This window comes from Mus caroli, chromosome 2 (genome assembly GCF_900094665.2).
Source record: "Mus caroli chromosome 2, CAROLI_EIJ_v1.1, whole genome shotgun sequence".
Classification (NCBI taxonomy): domain Eukaryota; kingdom Metazoa; phylum Chordata; class Mammalia; order Rodentia; family Muridae; genus Mus; species Mus caroli.
Genome location: NC_034571.1, coordinates 1,141,212 through 1,158,168, shown reverse-complemented (window position 1 = coordinate 1,158,168; position 16,957 = coordinate 1,141,212). Strand labels below are relative to the sequence as shown.

The window sequence follows — 16,957 nt, the reverse complement described above, 5'->3', positions numbered from 1 at the left end:
GCTACAGAGAGATAACTCTTCTTGATAGGAAAATCTTAGATCTCATATGGAAATTTATAGATGCTCAATTATTTTAATAAATTTTCTCTCATAACAATGACAATCACTACAACAACAAAAAACTCCAAAAAGACATCATGAATTATCTAGACCAAGCTGGTCAATGGGGCTTTAGATTATCAATGAATGAAAACCCTCTCTAGTATATTTATGTGAGATGGGACCAGAATTCTTTGATATGTATACAATCAAGCCTCTTTTAGGCTAGGGTTGCTAATGTAGTAGCTGTTTAGACTTCTGAAGAATTTAAGCTGAGCTTTCTCATTAAGAATTATTAACAGATTAGAATATTTCTTTATGTGCCTGACTTTTGGGACCATTTAAATTTTCTGACCATAGATGATGTGATCTGTTTGAAGTCCACAGCTAGCTGAGGATGTTGGCTGTGGACTGGGAGTTGGTAACAGAGATTCAGAAAGGAAGAACTAGTTACCTTGGGGCTAGATTGCTAGACAAATGGGAGATATTGGAGCAGTGGCACAGATGTTCATAATTCAAAGGTCAAGGTTAATGAGTTCAAAGAAGTTGATCAAAGTATTTTGAACAATGAATCTGGAAGAAAAGAAAATAGAACCAACAGAAAGCACAGTAAAAATGCACACAGTGGGTCATGGTGGTGTACACTAATAAACAAACTGGAAGAGAATGAGAGGGGACCACCATGGTTTGGGGACCAGACAGAATCCACCTTTCAGGGACAGGAAGATATCTCTGTTTGTAAAGTATATTCCTTGCAAACAGGATGACTTGGGTTTGATCTTCAGAGCCCACACCAAGATGAGTGTGAGATACATGCTGATAATCCTAGTGCCAGGGAGGAAGGATGAAAAGAGCCAATGAGAGGCCCTATCTCGAAATTAAAGGTGGATGACACCTGAGGCATACCAGCAGAAGTTGTTCTCTGGCTTCCACATGAACACACATACACACACACACACACACACACACACACACACACACACATACAGACGTGGGGGAATACAAGACTTAAAGGAACGTCAAACAAGTCAGACCTTGATGTTTCTGCCTACACTAGGGGACTTCTCACCCACTGGATTAGTGTAGGGGTCAATTCCTAGTGTGACACCTAGGAACTGTGGGTGGAAGTAGGTGAGAGGGAAGTAAGGCCCTGCCTCCTGTCCCTACCTTTTATTGGTCATCTGGAACTTCCTCTTTCTGCACCTCTCCCATGTCTTGCCAATGTCTGACTCAGGACACAGGGATTCTATAAGTGAAACATTTACTTAACCTAAGGCCTGACATATCCTTGAATTCCCAAGAGGTCCTTTCCCTTCACTTGGGGTAAATAAAGCAAAGATCATCTTCCCTGCAACTGAGGCAGCTCTGCCATTGGGGAAATAAGGATCAGGCATGTAAGAATAGAAAGAGACAGAATGGTCTTCAATTCACAAGAAAATGTCACTACTTCTGCTCAGTCATTCCACGAAAGCATGTGGTCATCTATATGAACAGCAGTACAGACAGCCTTGCTTGATCAGCTGTAAAACATACAGAAGATTGATGTGTTTTCCTTTTACAAATGTCTTTGTGTGGAGCAATTGGATTCAAAGTTCCACAGAAGCAGAAAGGAATTGGACAGGATGTCAGCTATTTTCCCTAAAGGAAGTACCAGAGGCAACAGTTTCTGATTTGGAGACTGCTGGGGTACTTAAGAACTCAGTACCTTCAGCAAATGTCTCTTAATAAGGCAGAATCAGGGGCTGTTGAGATGGCTCAGTGGGTAAGAGCACCCGACTGCTCTTCCGAAGGTCCAGAGTTCAAATCCCAGCAACCACATGGTGGCTCACAACCATCNACCACATGGTGGCTCACAACCATCCGTAACGAGATCTGGCGCCCTCTTCTGGAGTGTCTGAAGACAGCTACAGTGTACATACATATAATAAATAAATAAATCTTTAAAAAAAAAATAAGGCAGAATCAGAGCCTCACTGTCCCATAGCTAGAACTGCACTTCTCATAAATTAGCCACTGGTGATAGACAGGTCTAAAGAAGTCTCAGGACTGGCCATTCTGTTCACTGTGATGGAGGCCATGTTCCTGTGGGCTGGTTCTGCTCAAGGTCAAATTGGATGGTCAAGACCCACAGAGCACACATCCCAGCAGCCTACAACAGTTTCAGAGTTAGATGTTACAGGCTGCTTCAGGCTGTAGCTCCATCAAAATAACTTTAAACACAGGTGGGCTTCAGGGAGTAGAGATGAGTGGTCCAGAGTAGACAAGGGACAGAGTCTGTGGCTCCAGCAGACGGCACCATTGTTAGAGAGCAGGAAGCACACCAAAGCCCATTGACTTGACCCAGGTGTAGGAAAGAAACTACGAGTTATCCAAAGCCACGAGGGTTTCCAGCATACCTTAAGGCAGTGACTACAAAGCTGTAGAGTAGGCTATTGTTGCCTGCTCAAGTCAGCCGAGCATGATCAGCAGTTGTAGGAATCATGTTTTCATACCTGCTACTGGCAAGGCTGTTATGGGAGATTGCCAAAGCACCCAAGATAGTGCTCCAGATGGCCCTGAAAATCTGCGCCACATGATAGAACAAGATGACAAACCCTTACTGGACCAAAACTGCCTTCTGCAGGGACCAGCAGCTCAGCAGGATCAGCAATTCCAATTTACCTCATTTTGCCTTTCCCATGGCCTCTTGGTGGACGGCTCTAGCTGTGCATCAGAACCACCTAGAAGCTTTCTACGTGAACCCATCCCTAGGGATTCTGATGTTACTGTTATAGGGAAGGACTTGGGGTTCCTTATAGGCACCTTGGGGTTTCTAGTATAGAGCTGAGGAAGAGAATCACTGTCCAATAGATCTCAAGGTCACTGTATGTCACATGAGTTCCTCTCGCTCATGGTGTTGAAGTTTTCTGCCAGCCATGGAGACACTCAGAGTTGCCTGGAAACTGTGCTAAAACGCCTCTGAACTTTCTCCTGTGTGACTCAAGAGATTCTTGCTAGGATTCTAGAGTTCTTGTTTCTTTTCTACTTGTGTGTATGAATGTATGTTCATGTGTGTGCAGGTGCATGTGCAAGTGTGTGTGTAGGCCAGAGGGAAAAAACCTCAAGATTTGTCCTTCAGGAACTACCCTCCTTCCCCAGGGGCTGTTCGCCTTGTCTTTTGTGATAGTCTCTTACAGGCCTGAAGCTCCGCAAGTAGGCTAGGCTGGCTGGCCCATGAGCCCTAGGGATCTGGCTGCTACCAGTTAACCATTGATAAGATTATAGGAGTATACCACCATGCTCAACTGATTTTACATAGGTTCTGGGAGCCAAACTCAGGTCCTCATGTTTGCAGGACAAATCTTTACCAACTGAACTATTCAACAATTCCTCCTTTGTTTGTTTGTTTGTTTGTTTGTTTGTTTTATTTGAGACAGGATCTCATGTAGCCCAGGCAGTCCTCAAAATCTATATGTAGCTGAAGATGAAATTGGATTATATGTATATACCACCATGACTAAATCATGCAAGGATAGGACAGAGTCTGCAGCTCCATGCATGCTAAATGAGCACTCAACATCCTCAGCCCTAAAGGCTTCTTCTTCTTCTTTTTTTTTTTTCTTTTTCGAGACAGGGTTTCTCTGTGTAGCCATGGCTGTCCTGGAACTCACTTTGTAGACCAGGCTGACCTTGAACTCAGAAGTCCACCTGCCTCTGCCTCCCGAGTGCTGGGATTAAAGGCGGGCACCACCACCGCCCGGCTAAAGTGGCTTCTTAATGATATCATATTCTGGTCTATAGGATGCTCAACATTAGCAATGAAGCCATAAAAGGACAGTGAGTGAGTCATTCTCTCCTTTGTCTCCATGGACTGGAGGACTCCAGGCCAGAACACTCAGATGAACATTTCAACTGTTTAGGCAGGAGTGATTCATCCGTGGGTCACGGACTCATCTATCCCTTGCCTCTGGTCCCTGACCACAAGGAAACCACAGCCTTATACACTCAGTTCTTTATCTCTGAGCACAAAGAACACAAATGTTGCTGATCAGGGGACTGACTTCCTGTCATTAAGGAGGACATCCTACCACTTAACAGCAAGATCCTAAGCCAAGCCAAAAGTCTGATGATTTGGGCGTTTGATTCCCACTTACAATTAACTAGGTCACAGCTGTAAGGAAAGAGGAAAAAAGAATTACACCCTAAAGCAAGAGGACTTACTGTTATCTGTGGCTGCAAAACAAACACTTAGGGCTTCCCTTCCCCTCCTCTCCATGCAACAAAAACAAGTATATTGGAGACAGGATAAAAAAGATAAAAAATGATATGGAAAGACTATGGAAATGTCTCAGTGGGTAAGAGTGCTTGCCGTGTATGCATAAGGACCTGAGTTCAGACAAATTCCCAGCACCTGCATAGAAGGGGGGATCTGAGTGTCTCCAACTGAGAGTTGGAGGACAGAGACCATGAAATCTTAGCCAGCCATGAATCCAGCCAGCCCAGTTGAAATGGAGAGTTTCAGTCTCAGGGAGAGGCCATCTTAGGGAATAAAGGGGAGCCTCACAAACAACCAATGTCCTTCTGAATTCTGTGCACATGCTAAGATGTGTACACACACACACAGAGGCACACACACATGCACACACACAGGCACACATACATGTACACACACATTCACACATACACACATGCACACACACACATGCACATTCACACATACACACAGAGGCACACACACATGCACACACACAGGTATACATACATGTATACACACATGCACATTCACACATACACACAGAGGCACACACACACACAAGCATACAAGCATGCATGCATGAACGCAGTTAGGGGCTAACCTGACAGCTTGCTAATGTGTAATCTCAAGCCTACTTATTTGGTATTTGTTCAATATACAGAGGAGATGAATATATGCAAGCCCAGTCTGCTTCTAATCTGTGTTGAGGACTTCTGTAAGATTAGACAGAATCTGGAAAGATCCACGATTGCTTTTGAAAATTCTGGAGTTTTCAGGGCTTTAGATGGTTTAGGTCTGTATGGTTCCTCCTACTTTGGCTCATTGGAATGTCTCCTAGACCTTGGTGGGCACTAGAGAGGGAGAGAACACTCTTAAGTGTCCACAGTATCCAAGGAAGTAATGCAATTCAGAAAGGGCCACCACCTCAGTGTGCTGAGTCCCTTCCTGTTACCTATGACCACCAACCAGCATCGTGGATTTTATTTGTCATGGGGTGAGTTACACAGTTGCTACTGATCTCATCCTGAATGGTCATATAAGATAATCATAGTAAAGATAATTATTGATAGTTGATGAAGAGGGAGAGAGGAAGAGAGGGGAGAGGAGAGGAGAGGAGAGGAGAGGAGAGGAGAGGAGAGGAAGAGAGAGAGAGAGAGAGAGAGAGAGAGAGAGAGAGAGAGAACAATGATTTACGCGCAGCTGCAGACACCAAGCTATTTGAGACCTTGACCACTTTAAAGCATCCCCTGTAACCCCCAGCCTACTTGGGAACCTGTGAGAAATCTGTATTTGACAAGATCCCAAGTGACGCCTTTATACATGGAAACACCTCTTACCATAGCAGCCTAGGGTCATGACTTTCAGAAACTTTGCTTTTAGCTATGACAATCTGTGCCCCCACCCCCAAGTGTCTTTAGTAGAGATAGATCTCACAGGCACAGGGGGCAGGGGTCTGAGTCTTTTCTGCCCCCTAGTGGCATATCCATCTCCACCAGTTCTTCCAGTACTCTGCTGTTCTGGGGCCCCATAGGTCCTTCCTCAGTCATCTCCCCTCTCTCCCTCCTTCCCTCCATCCCTCCCTCCCTCCCTTCCCTTGAGTCATGCAGGGGATAGAACACATGGACTCAGGCATGCTAGACAAACATTCTATCAGTGACCCACACCTCAGCATCAAAATTAGATTTGCACCCTGAGTAGTAAATAAATATGTGAACACACAAATACCTAAGTAAATAGGGCCAACCAATCAGACATATGAAACAAAGAGTTCAAGTTCAGATTCCAGGAACAGACATGGGGGATGGGTAAGAAAACAAACAGGGAAGGAAGGCCCTTAATATATAGAAAATATAAAATAAAGAGACGGAGAAATGGAAGTGGCCCCACAGTGACTATCACAGAGAGAACACAGGACAGCAGTTATGTTACATCGGGGTTGCTAACGACAACCACGAGATACATGAATTAAACTCTGTGCATGTGTATATGTTGCTGGGACTGCACGAACACAGTGCTTCATGCACACGACGCAAGTGCTCAACCACTGAGCCACCTCCCCAGCCCTTTGTCTGCCTTTTAAATGTGGAGGCAGGCTCTCACTAAGTTGCCCAGGCTATCCTTGCACTGATTCTAACCCAGGTGATCCTCCTGCCTCAGCCTCTAGAGTAGACAGGACTGTAGGCCTGCATCTTTAGGCTGCGTTGCCACTGTCATTTGAAGATCTGCTTACTCTTGCGGGCCACTCCTCTATGAAGGATACTTTCTCAGTAGCTTTGGCATCAAGGGACATTCCAGTGTCAACTCACCCCAGATCCCTTCTGGGGAGCTCTCTGGATTCAGATTGCCTGGACTTGAACTCGAGGCTGCCCCATGTAACCCTGGAAAATTACCCTTCATAATTTTCTTTGTGCATGAATTACTGCTGGCCATGTTCTTGAAGGCATGAGACAGAATCAGTCTGAAGGAATACGGGTCAGAAGGAGGTGAGGGAGACAGGGACACAGTGAGTGACAAGCCATTAGGGTGGTATTGTACCTACTCTAAGGGGATACCCTTACTGTGCTTCCCAGATGCCCAGTGACGGAATCTTCCTCCTTACCCCCCCCCCCCCAAGGGGCCAAGTCTGGGGATGCATGAGAGAAGCAGAAGAGGAAATGTATAACTCAATATTTGGTCCTTGATTCTGGTTCATGCAGTGAGGCCCTTCCAGTGGAAGTCAGGAAGTTTGTTCTGTGTCCATCCCTGGCCAGTGTCTTGGCCACATGATAATCATCAGGGACCCCTGTCTTGCTTCCTGCACACTCTGCAGGAAGTGTGAATATGGGGACGGGGTATTAGGATAGCTAGGCATGGTGGACACAAGCCAGGACAGTGACAGCTCACATCTCTAGGTCTGGGGCTCTCAGACACTGCCAGGTGGTAGCATCACCTCTCAGGTCTGTGTTGTTTCTCCTGTCTGAGTAACCCTGACTGTGGTGGAAGCATCTTAGCCTTCTGCGTTTTGTCCCTACCTCCCCCTCCCCGACCCCCAGCTCACGAAAACTAAGATCATATTGTAGGTTCCAGTAATGGGTGGTTCTTGGATGTTAAGCCAAGGTGTGTATCTGGAGGGCTGTAAAGCCAATGGTCCCCTGCTCCCCTGGAAGAGATACTGAGGTGGGTTGTCTGGTGGTGAAGGGGCAAGCATGTCTAATGGAATGAACAGCTTCCCCGCAAACACTACTGTACACAGCAACCTTCCTACTCTGTAAACACAGCTTTCTATTGGTTCTTGGCCCTAGCTCACACTCCGAGGCAGCAAGCTTTGCCCAGGGAAAATATGCTGAGAGACACATTGTGACAATGTGCCACTGTACCAATTGGGACCCCACCTACAGCGAAATCTCTGTGCTTCCCTTGAGAACCCCTTCATTTCAGGGTGTGCTGAGACTCCAAGTCCCTCAATTATACAATGGGGTGAGGCACAGTGGCTTTGTACTGTCAGGGCTTAACATTTCAAACGAATTCATGCCATCCTGGGAAGAAGAACTACTGCCTTGTTCAGGCTGTGGTATTCCCATGTCTCAGCTTACCCTGGGGCATTTCAACACACCCGCTGAGACAATTCCTTCTGCCAAAAAAGAAGGAAGTTGTAGACTGGTAGATTTTGTTCTACCTGGCCCCCCCCACTGACTCTGCCCTCAGTGATCTGTGTTTTCATTGTGCCAACGTGCCCAGTAGAGACAACACACAGGGAGAAGCGAAAGCACTCTGATCCCACACAGCATAGAGGGAGTAGCAATTAAATGCATGTAGCTATGTCTACAAACCCAAGGAAGAAAGGCTAGTGTAAGGCAGAGGGACAAGCGAGTTGAATGTATGACTTAAGTGTGAAAAGGCATTCCGGTGCTGAGGTCTCAAGTAAGCCTCTGATTTTCTGTCAGCAAAGGTAAACATAATAATAAGCACACAGAGTTACATCCTTATTGTTCTTTTCTAAAAAGGCGGAGTATGAGAGGGAACATAAAATGATACAAAGAACATTACCTTTAGTGGTCAATTGGAAAGATTTCAGGTGTGTGTGTGTGTGTGCGCGCGTGCATACATGTGTGTGTACAATGTGTAGAATCCAGAGTGTTATTCCTCAGGAACTGTATATTGTGGTGGGTTTGTGTGTGTGCGTGTGTGTGTGTGTGACAGGGTCTCTCACTGGGCCCTGGAGCCTACTGATTAGGCTACACTGTTTGGCCGGGGAGTCCCAGGGATCTGGGTGTCTGCCTCCCCCATTCTGTGATGATGAGGGGCCTTCCATGCAGGTGTTGGGATCAACCCCAGCTCCTCATGCTTACTTTCTGGCTGAGTTGTCTTCCCAGCCCCCTTCCTGCTGACTTTCCGAGCAGGGCATATCTTACTTAGCTACCTGCTTCCTTCCCTTAGCTCAGGCTAATCCAGAATTCCTGCAGTCCTCCCAGTGGCTCACATGGACTCTCCAGACTGCCCCCCTCCTCTAACACTGAACCTGCTCCTTTCCCTCAGTTCCTGATTGTCACCTGAGTGCCTTAGTCTCAGTTTTTTCAGCAGCAGCTACAAGATTCATGAATTAGTCTTGTCTGTGAGGTTTGCTTGAGAGATCAGGGCCTTTGCTTGTGGTCTGTCAATGGGGCCCACCCACACCCAGGATTTGTTGTTCCACATCTTCAAAAGGGCATTACCTATCAGCCCCCAGTAAAAAGAAATTAAATCTTAATGCAAAAAAAAAAAAAATTCAGCAGGGAACTGAGAAAATATAGCCCAGGTATTTATTGTATAATTTCCCAAGGATCCAGTGTAACGTCATTAGGATAATGAATGGCTGACACTGTCTTTGATGGGCTTCTCTCAGGCATCAGATGTCCCCAGCAAGCTATGGGGTCTACTGCTGGAAGGTGGTCAATTCCCAGTTGCTTTATCTGGGACCAGGCAGAAGTGTGGATGCACTGAGATTAAAATTAAAGGGATCAACCTCAGTTCTGGGTGTGAGTCTGACAAACAGGGGCAGAGATTCAAAGGGCCATTGAGCAGCCTGGCTTGTCCTCGAACTCAGTGAGAACGTCATTCCTCTTTGGCACCGTGGTAAGATGAAGAGTTCTGGTAGCTACAGCCAATGCTGTCGTCAGCCAAAGGAGGTGTTAATAGTCCTTGCTCAAGGACTTGGCTGATCCCAAGAATTCCACTGCATCTAGCAGGAACCAGATGCCGTAGAAAGAAAAGTTTCTGTATGGTTGCTGACCTCATCTACCTGGACCATTAACAATGTTAGCTTGGTTGTGGTCAGCCTCTGGGGTGGTGGCACCCTGTAGACTTCTGGCTTGTACATCTTAGCTACACCACTGCTAGGTGGTGGGGTGATCATTTTATTGGATGAAATGATTGTAATGGCCTCCTCTCTGAGACAGTGGAGGAACCCCTGCCCCAAATAAAAGAAGGATGTGGCTGGTGGTACCCAGGCAGTAATGGTGTGTTCATGTTCAGCTGCTTGCGTGTTCATCCTCTTGATGGTTCAAATGCTATGCTCTCTGCAGCCTTTCCACTCCCTGTCACTGAAGGACATGATTCCATTTATGTAAATATATTTTAAAATTTGCTTTGGACTTGTCAAAAGAATTTTGATACAGTTAATACTATTCCAATTTAGCAGTAAGATGATATGATTCCAGTGGAAGGCCCAAAATACTATTTGCAAACTACTTTATTTGCACTGAGATCTCCCCTTTATAATGAGTGCCAAAAGTGGGAGGAGGGAGGAGTGCACAGACACCGAGGGTAAGTTGGTATTGCTTTTCTTGTGCAGAAAGTGGGCATCTTATGAGCCATGGCTATGCTTTACTGCAATAGAAGATGGTACATATCAGATCTCTCTTTTGCTTTCATTCTCCTGCATATATACATACACTGTTCACAAATACAAGAAAATTAGGCCTGGAGATGCAGCTAAGGGGTAGAGCCTTAGCTATAGTATATGCAAGTACTAGCCTTGCCTAGTATATGCAAAGCCCCAGATTCCATCCCTGAGACTAGGAAAAAAGAAAAAAAAGAAAAGGGAAATTTAAAAAAGGAGACACCTTAAATGCATTAGGCATGGTGGTATATATCTATAATCCCAGAACTGAGGTGGCTGAGGTGTGAGTGGTTATGCCACCATGTACTGAATGAGTTCCAGACCAGCCTGGACCAGTTTAAAGGTCCTGCCTTTAAAAAAGTGTAGCAGAACTAGGCTGGTGAAATGGCCTAGTGGTTAAGAGCACTGGCTGCTCTTCAAGATGACCTAAGTCCAAGTCCCAGAACCCACATGGTGGTCAGACCGCCTGCAACTCCAGTTCTGGGGTATCTGGATGTTGTGGGCCCTGTACACACATGGTACACAGATATACACAGGAGTAAAACACCATGCACATAAAATGTAAAAACGTGCAGGAGCCAAGGACACGGATTAGCTAGCAAATTCCTTGCCATGCAAACTCATGGTCCCGAGTTTGGATCCCATATAAAAATCCAGGTGTGGTGGTGTGTATTGCTAGTCCCAGCCAGCACTGTGGAGGCAGAGAAAGCAGTCTTAGAATTCCCAAGCCGGATAGTGTGGCCTAGTAGGTGAGCTGTAAGTTCTTGTCTCAAAAGAGTAAGGTGGGAGCCATCAAGGAAGACACCTGCTTTTGACCTCTAACCTCCACATGCACACACGTGCATCCACATGCACATGTGCAGAGACCCATACAAACATGCACACACACCACTCCCATAAACACACTCGTTTTTGAAAAAGCACAACAAGATTTCTTTTTGAAAAGCTTAAAAGTAGGAAGACAGGATCAGTATCCCTGTGACAAAGTTGGAAGGCAGCTGCCTCGATTGCTGTATGGCTCTTCCTTACTACTCTACACAGCGGCAACAGATGCTTGATTCTGTAATGCCTGTGTAGGGTCCGATTTTACAGAATGAGCGACACAAACACAGGCCATCCCCGAGAAAGAAGATGAAATACTGGGCCTTGTGGATACAATACAAGGTGAAATAAACTTGTTAACAGCCCATTCAGATGAGTGGGTCTCACAGAGCTTTCTTATCGTTCAAGGTCCTTTGTGAAGATAAATTAACTATGTTTTTCTTATGTATCCTGCCACCATGTGTTGAAAAGAAAAAGGATGCTTTGGGGAAATAGTGGCCCAGTACGGGATAAGGAGTAATACAGAGTGTAAGTAGAAAGATGGCAATGGAAATAATGAGGTTGGGAGATGGCCCAATAGGTAAAGTGTTTGCATTGTAAGCACAGAGACCTGAGTTCAGATCTCCAGTGCCTAGCAGTACAACATATAAATCATAGCATATTGGGTCAGTAGTCAGTTGGAACCAAGTACTCACAGAGCTGCCTATGTAGATGAACCTGTCCCTGTAAGGCAGCAGTGTGAAAACATATGGGAGCTCTTGTGACTCAGCTAGACTTAGACCCAGGGTGTGCAATGGATGTGCAATGGGTACACAATGGAGTGTGCAATGAGTATACATAAGTATGCAACAGGTATGCAATGGGTGTGCAGTGGGTACACAATGAGTATGCAATGGGTGTGCAATGAGTGTGCAATGGGCCAGTTCACAAGTACCAGCCCAAGATGGGGGTGGGACTCCCATCACTATCTGACTTTAAAAACTTGCCTTTAACTGACTTGAACTTGAGGTGCCATAAAGAAAAATTGAAGAGGGCTTGAGGGGAGGGGAACTATGTGTGCTGTAATAGAGACCTTCACCACCCCTAAGAGGAAACTTCTTATGAGTGGGATCTGTATATGGGACATTGGCCATGACTTTCCCTCAGATCACTGGGCAGAGAAGAGGAAGATTTTCCTCTGCAAGGTCCATAAAGGTCTAGCAGCACAAACTTTCATACTAAAGACCAGACTCTCCCCATACCCCATTTGGTTCATATCCATTTTCTTTTATAGAGTATGTCTGAATGCCCAAATTCAGAGTTCAAACTAGGACTCACTCATTTTGGACATTATATCGGTGGTTTGGCTGTAAATTATACTTTCTAAATATATTATGGGATTCAGCTGGGTTTTGAAGCCCTGACACAATGATTATATCGCGGCATTTTAAAAACTATTTTCTCATAGGCAAACCCAAAACCAAACAAAAGAGCTTTTCCTTAGGTTAGATATCAAGGATACTAAGCCATGAGGGAGGTATGGTGGCTTGACACCGGTGACCAACACAGGATGCTCAAATCTTCGTCCATCTTTTCTTTGACTATATTTTGAAAGCAACACAGAGGATGGTGAATAAGCTTGGATACCTGGTTTAAGGTGTGTGTGTGTGTGTGGGGGGGTACTGTTTAAAATTGACCTCTGTCAGCTGGGGATACAGCTCAGATGAAAAACTGCTTGCTGCACAAGCATGAAGACTTCTGCTCAAGTTCTCTAGAACCCAACTTAAAAAGAAAAACAAAAGCAGTAACATGTTTACTCACAGCACTGGGGAGGAAAACACATGAGAATCTCTGGAGTTGCTGCCCAGCCAGTCTAGCTGAATCAATGAGCAGTAGGTTCAGTGAGATAACCTATCTATAAAAATAAGGTTGAGAGTCATTGAGGAAGACACCTGATATTGAACTGATATATATACATTATCCCTCCAAATAAGAATATTATCCATTGTGATGTGCTTCTGTGGTACCACAGGGAAAAGATGCTTCACCGTCTTGTTATAACTTGATCCCTTTAGACTCCACCATGGTCTCTAGTTACTCTGTTTAGGATTGCCCTTAGGGAAAGTGAAGCTTGTCTCTAGAGCCTCCCTCTTATACCTGCTCTATTTCCCCTTCCCAGCACACCACTGACTGCCCTTTCCTGATAACTATATTATGGTACTACCTCTCAGATAGTAGTCTATATCACATGTCTCTGAGAAAGAGTCATTTTCAGTTTATATAGAATGGACAAATTTTCTCTTTAATTCTGTTTCTATGTCACTGTTTGCTCCTGGCTGTTTTTCCTTTTTCTCTAGTTTACCCTCATAGTATTGGTCCCCAAACTTTGCAAGTCTTTATCTGCTGGCATGCCTTTGTATCCATCCATACTCATTCTTTAGGAAACATCCCATAGTTCTGTGATCTTTCAGCACCTGACAAGGATGTGCCAGTTCTGAGAGAACAAAAGCTCCCACTTGCATATTTGCCAGTTCATGGGTGTAAATTCTTTCTCTATGGACCATCTCAAGTCATCGGAGTATCAAGACTTCTTCAGTGATTAGTCTTCATCATCTTGATCATCAACTGTCGGGCTATAGAGTCACCTAGGAGACACACCTCTAGACATGCAAACTGAGTAGTGGCTTTAGCATCTCTCTTCTGTACTGATGCAATGTGACTGGCCACCTCACACCCTTCCCACCATACCTTCTCATCACGATGGGCTTTAGTTCCCTCAATTGTGATCCAGTGGAAGGATCACAGTTAAGCTGTTTTTGGTCAGGTATTTTGTAACAGCAATGGGGAAAATGGCCAGCGTGGTTAACACTGACCAGTGAGAAAAGGACGAATTATGAAGATGAGGAAGAGGAGGAGGAAGGAGAGGAAGAGGTGGAAGGCAGGGGAGACGTGTCCCACACATGTGGTTCATACAATTCTATTTTTGAGAACATTTGTTCATAGCATAGAGTCTTCTAGATTGTTTTAGGTACATAAACAACATTGTTCTTTGAAGCCAATTGAATTTTACAAATTAAAGTGAATTATTGGGCCTGGGCAGATGGCTCAGTGTTTAAGAGGATTTGCTGTGCAAACATGAAGACATGGGTTTTCTTTTATCAAGAACCACACATTTGGCCATCCTGCCACAAAAATGATTCACCCCCAACTCACCCACTTAGTCTCCCTTTCAGGATAGAACACCACAAAACACAAGAACTATCTAAAGTCCTTAAGTTGGGATGGGACCCAAATGATCCCTTTTGGCCTCCGTATACCTTGGGGCATCGTTTTCAATGTTGGCTGCTCAGTGTTGTCACTTGGGAGATTTACATATCGATCTCAGGATTCCATCCACTAAGATACAGTCTGATCGGAGTGCAGTGTAGGCACAGGAAGTCTTCAAAGCTTCTTACATCTTCCGTATGAGGTAGAGATGGATGGAATCCTGGGACTCCCTCAAGCCTCTCTGCTAGCTTAGTCTACTTGATAGTTTCCAGGCCAGTAAGAGACCCTGTCTCAAAACAAGTAGAGGGCTAGCAAGATGGTTCAGTGGTTAAGTGTGTACTGCCCTTGCTGAAGGCCATAGTTCACTTCCCAGCACCCACGGAGGGCAGTTAATGCATACCTCCAGATTTAAGGATCCAATGCTTTTGTTTGGTCTCCTCAGACACCTCTATACACAAATACATAATGCTCTCTCTTTTATACATGCTCTCTCACGCACACACAGGCATGCAAGCACGCACACACACACTGATAGACATATTTTATTTTCCACTTAAGTCTAATCATTAGCAAGAAGAGGAAAATGACCTTTCATGCCTTCTGTGAACCACAGAATTGGAGTCCCCGAGAATCCATGATCTTCTTCTCCAGAGAGGCGTATATTTATAGAAGGAGCAAAAGTGTTCTTGGATGAGGGGGGTGGATAATAATACATGCGAATACACTGATCTGTCTGAACAGTTCTTGGCTGTCTGCTTTCAATGGTAATAAATATCCACAGAGAGCTGTCTGCTATATGTGTTTTGTGTAGTGTCTCACACTTCCCTGCATGAATACATTCAAAATATAAGCACCACACACACACGAGAACAGAGATGTTGTTGTATTCTGGATCCCTAAGTTATGCAGCTTAGCAGCTGGGATAATGTAATGGTTTGCAAAATAATAGACTGGCAATATGTCAACCTGGAATAACACATCGGATAATGAATGTTGTGGGTGCCACGAGGTTTAATTTATGCTGTGTTAAAAATACCACTCCAGAAATATCACACCATCTCAGTGTTTCCATGAAAGAAAGGGAGAGAGAGAAAAAAAAAGACCTTTTCACCTAAAATATTCAAATAATGATAGGAAAAGAGAGTGCTTGCTTGTTTCATCCCCTCCCCTGCAATAAAATCATCAAATTTATACCACTCTGTGAAAGGCATTTAGTTTAAACCACTATGTTCCACTTAGAGGTGCCTGGTGTGCTCAGAGAGTCCTGAATACCTAAGAAAGAACATCCATTTCCTTGGGTTGTATAAACATTGGAGAGTTAACATGTTTTCCACCAGCAACAATGGGACTTCCAGGAAGTCAGCTTGGGAATTAAGGCTGTTCCTATTTATGTTTTGCTTCTTATCCTCTTCCAAAGTCCTCTCATTGAGGAGCGTTAATGATAGAACTCCCAGATTTCATTCATTTTCATAGCCATGGAATAGTTTATTACAAGTTTTATTATGTCCTGTTTGTTTATCTATTTAATCCCCAGCACATAGACAAAAGCAAAACATGAATTCTTTCTGAGGATAGAACTCAGGTCTTTGTGCTTGCAAGATAAGCACTTTGCCAAATGGAGCTATCTCTCTTGCCCCAATTTTATGTCTTACTGCAGCCTGAGTTAGATTAGGCCAATGACTCCCAATTTTAGGAAGAGCAGGATGGCTTCTTGGATCAGTGTTGGGCATGGCTGGCTGCCTTGACTGATTTCACCTGAAATCCTCATACTGATGTTAAATGGATAAAAAAGTCTGAGGTCAGCTATTTCTAATACTCCTGTTATGAACCAGGTTCCTTGTTCTCAAGGAGCATCTCACCCCCCAGGAATGACAGCTTGGATGCAGGTGATCTGTGCCACTACAAGAGAAGTGCAGTCCACTATGGTATCTTGTAGGAAGTGTGTTTTTGTCTACTTGGTCTGGAAGTGTGTCACCTAGAAAGGCATGAAGCAAAAGTGTAGGAGTAGGAGGTCAAGGTGGGAAGAAGAGGCAGCAAGTGCCAGATTAATGAAAAGAATGTTCAAAGGCTTCGAAGCAGCAGAGATGATGACACTGCTTTAAAAATAGTCGGAATGTGTTTATATGTGGTTGGAATATAGTCTAAATGGGGCAAGGTAAGGAAGAAGTTAGAGTGGATACCTTAGCAGTGTTCTGGTTACACCCTGCTATTGGTACTTGGCCTGAGGCACAGAACAACTGAAATTCTTTATGTATACAAGAGATATAATTGCCCCAATCTAATTGAAATGACTACAGAAGAAGGTATGAATGGACCAAACCGGTGCCAGACTAGCGACCTTGAGAAGGCTGTATGCAGGCACAAGATGATAGTGGTCTTAATTTGGCAGTTGGGAGGAGCTGCAAGATGAGGGAGAGATAGCAAAACCAGAAATGGGACCACACATGGCAGTTGTTCAAGGGAGACAGAGAAGATGGCAAGGACAGGAGGATTCCTAGGTTCTAGTTTGGGCACAGTCACATGCCCCATATTAACGTATCTGTCAATTAGAGACCCACATACAACACTGCATAAGATCATGAGGGAGCTTACCATTGTCCTAAAGCTAGTGAAGCTGTTGCTACCATAAGGTCACAGTGCACTGGGTCGTCTTCCTAGTCACTGGATTCTCCTGCCAACAGCCCTAGCTTGCTTCCAGCCATATCGAAGTCTAGCACTGATTATTACACATAGTACACGACACTCAAAAGTGCCTATGA

General features: G+C 44.7%; 1 protein-coding gene across 6 annotated transcripts in view; it reads right to left on the bottom strand.

Annotated features, from left to right (window-relative positions):
* The window catches only part of Frmd4a (FERM domain containing 4A), a 584,600-nt gene that overhangs the window by 290,117 nt on the left and 277,526 nt on the right, over positions 1 to 16,957 (bottom strand). The window lies entirely within an intron of this gene.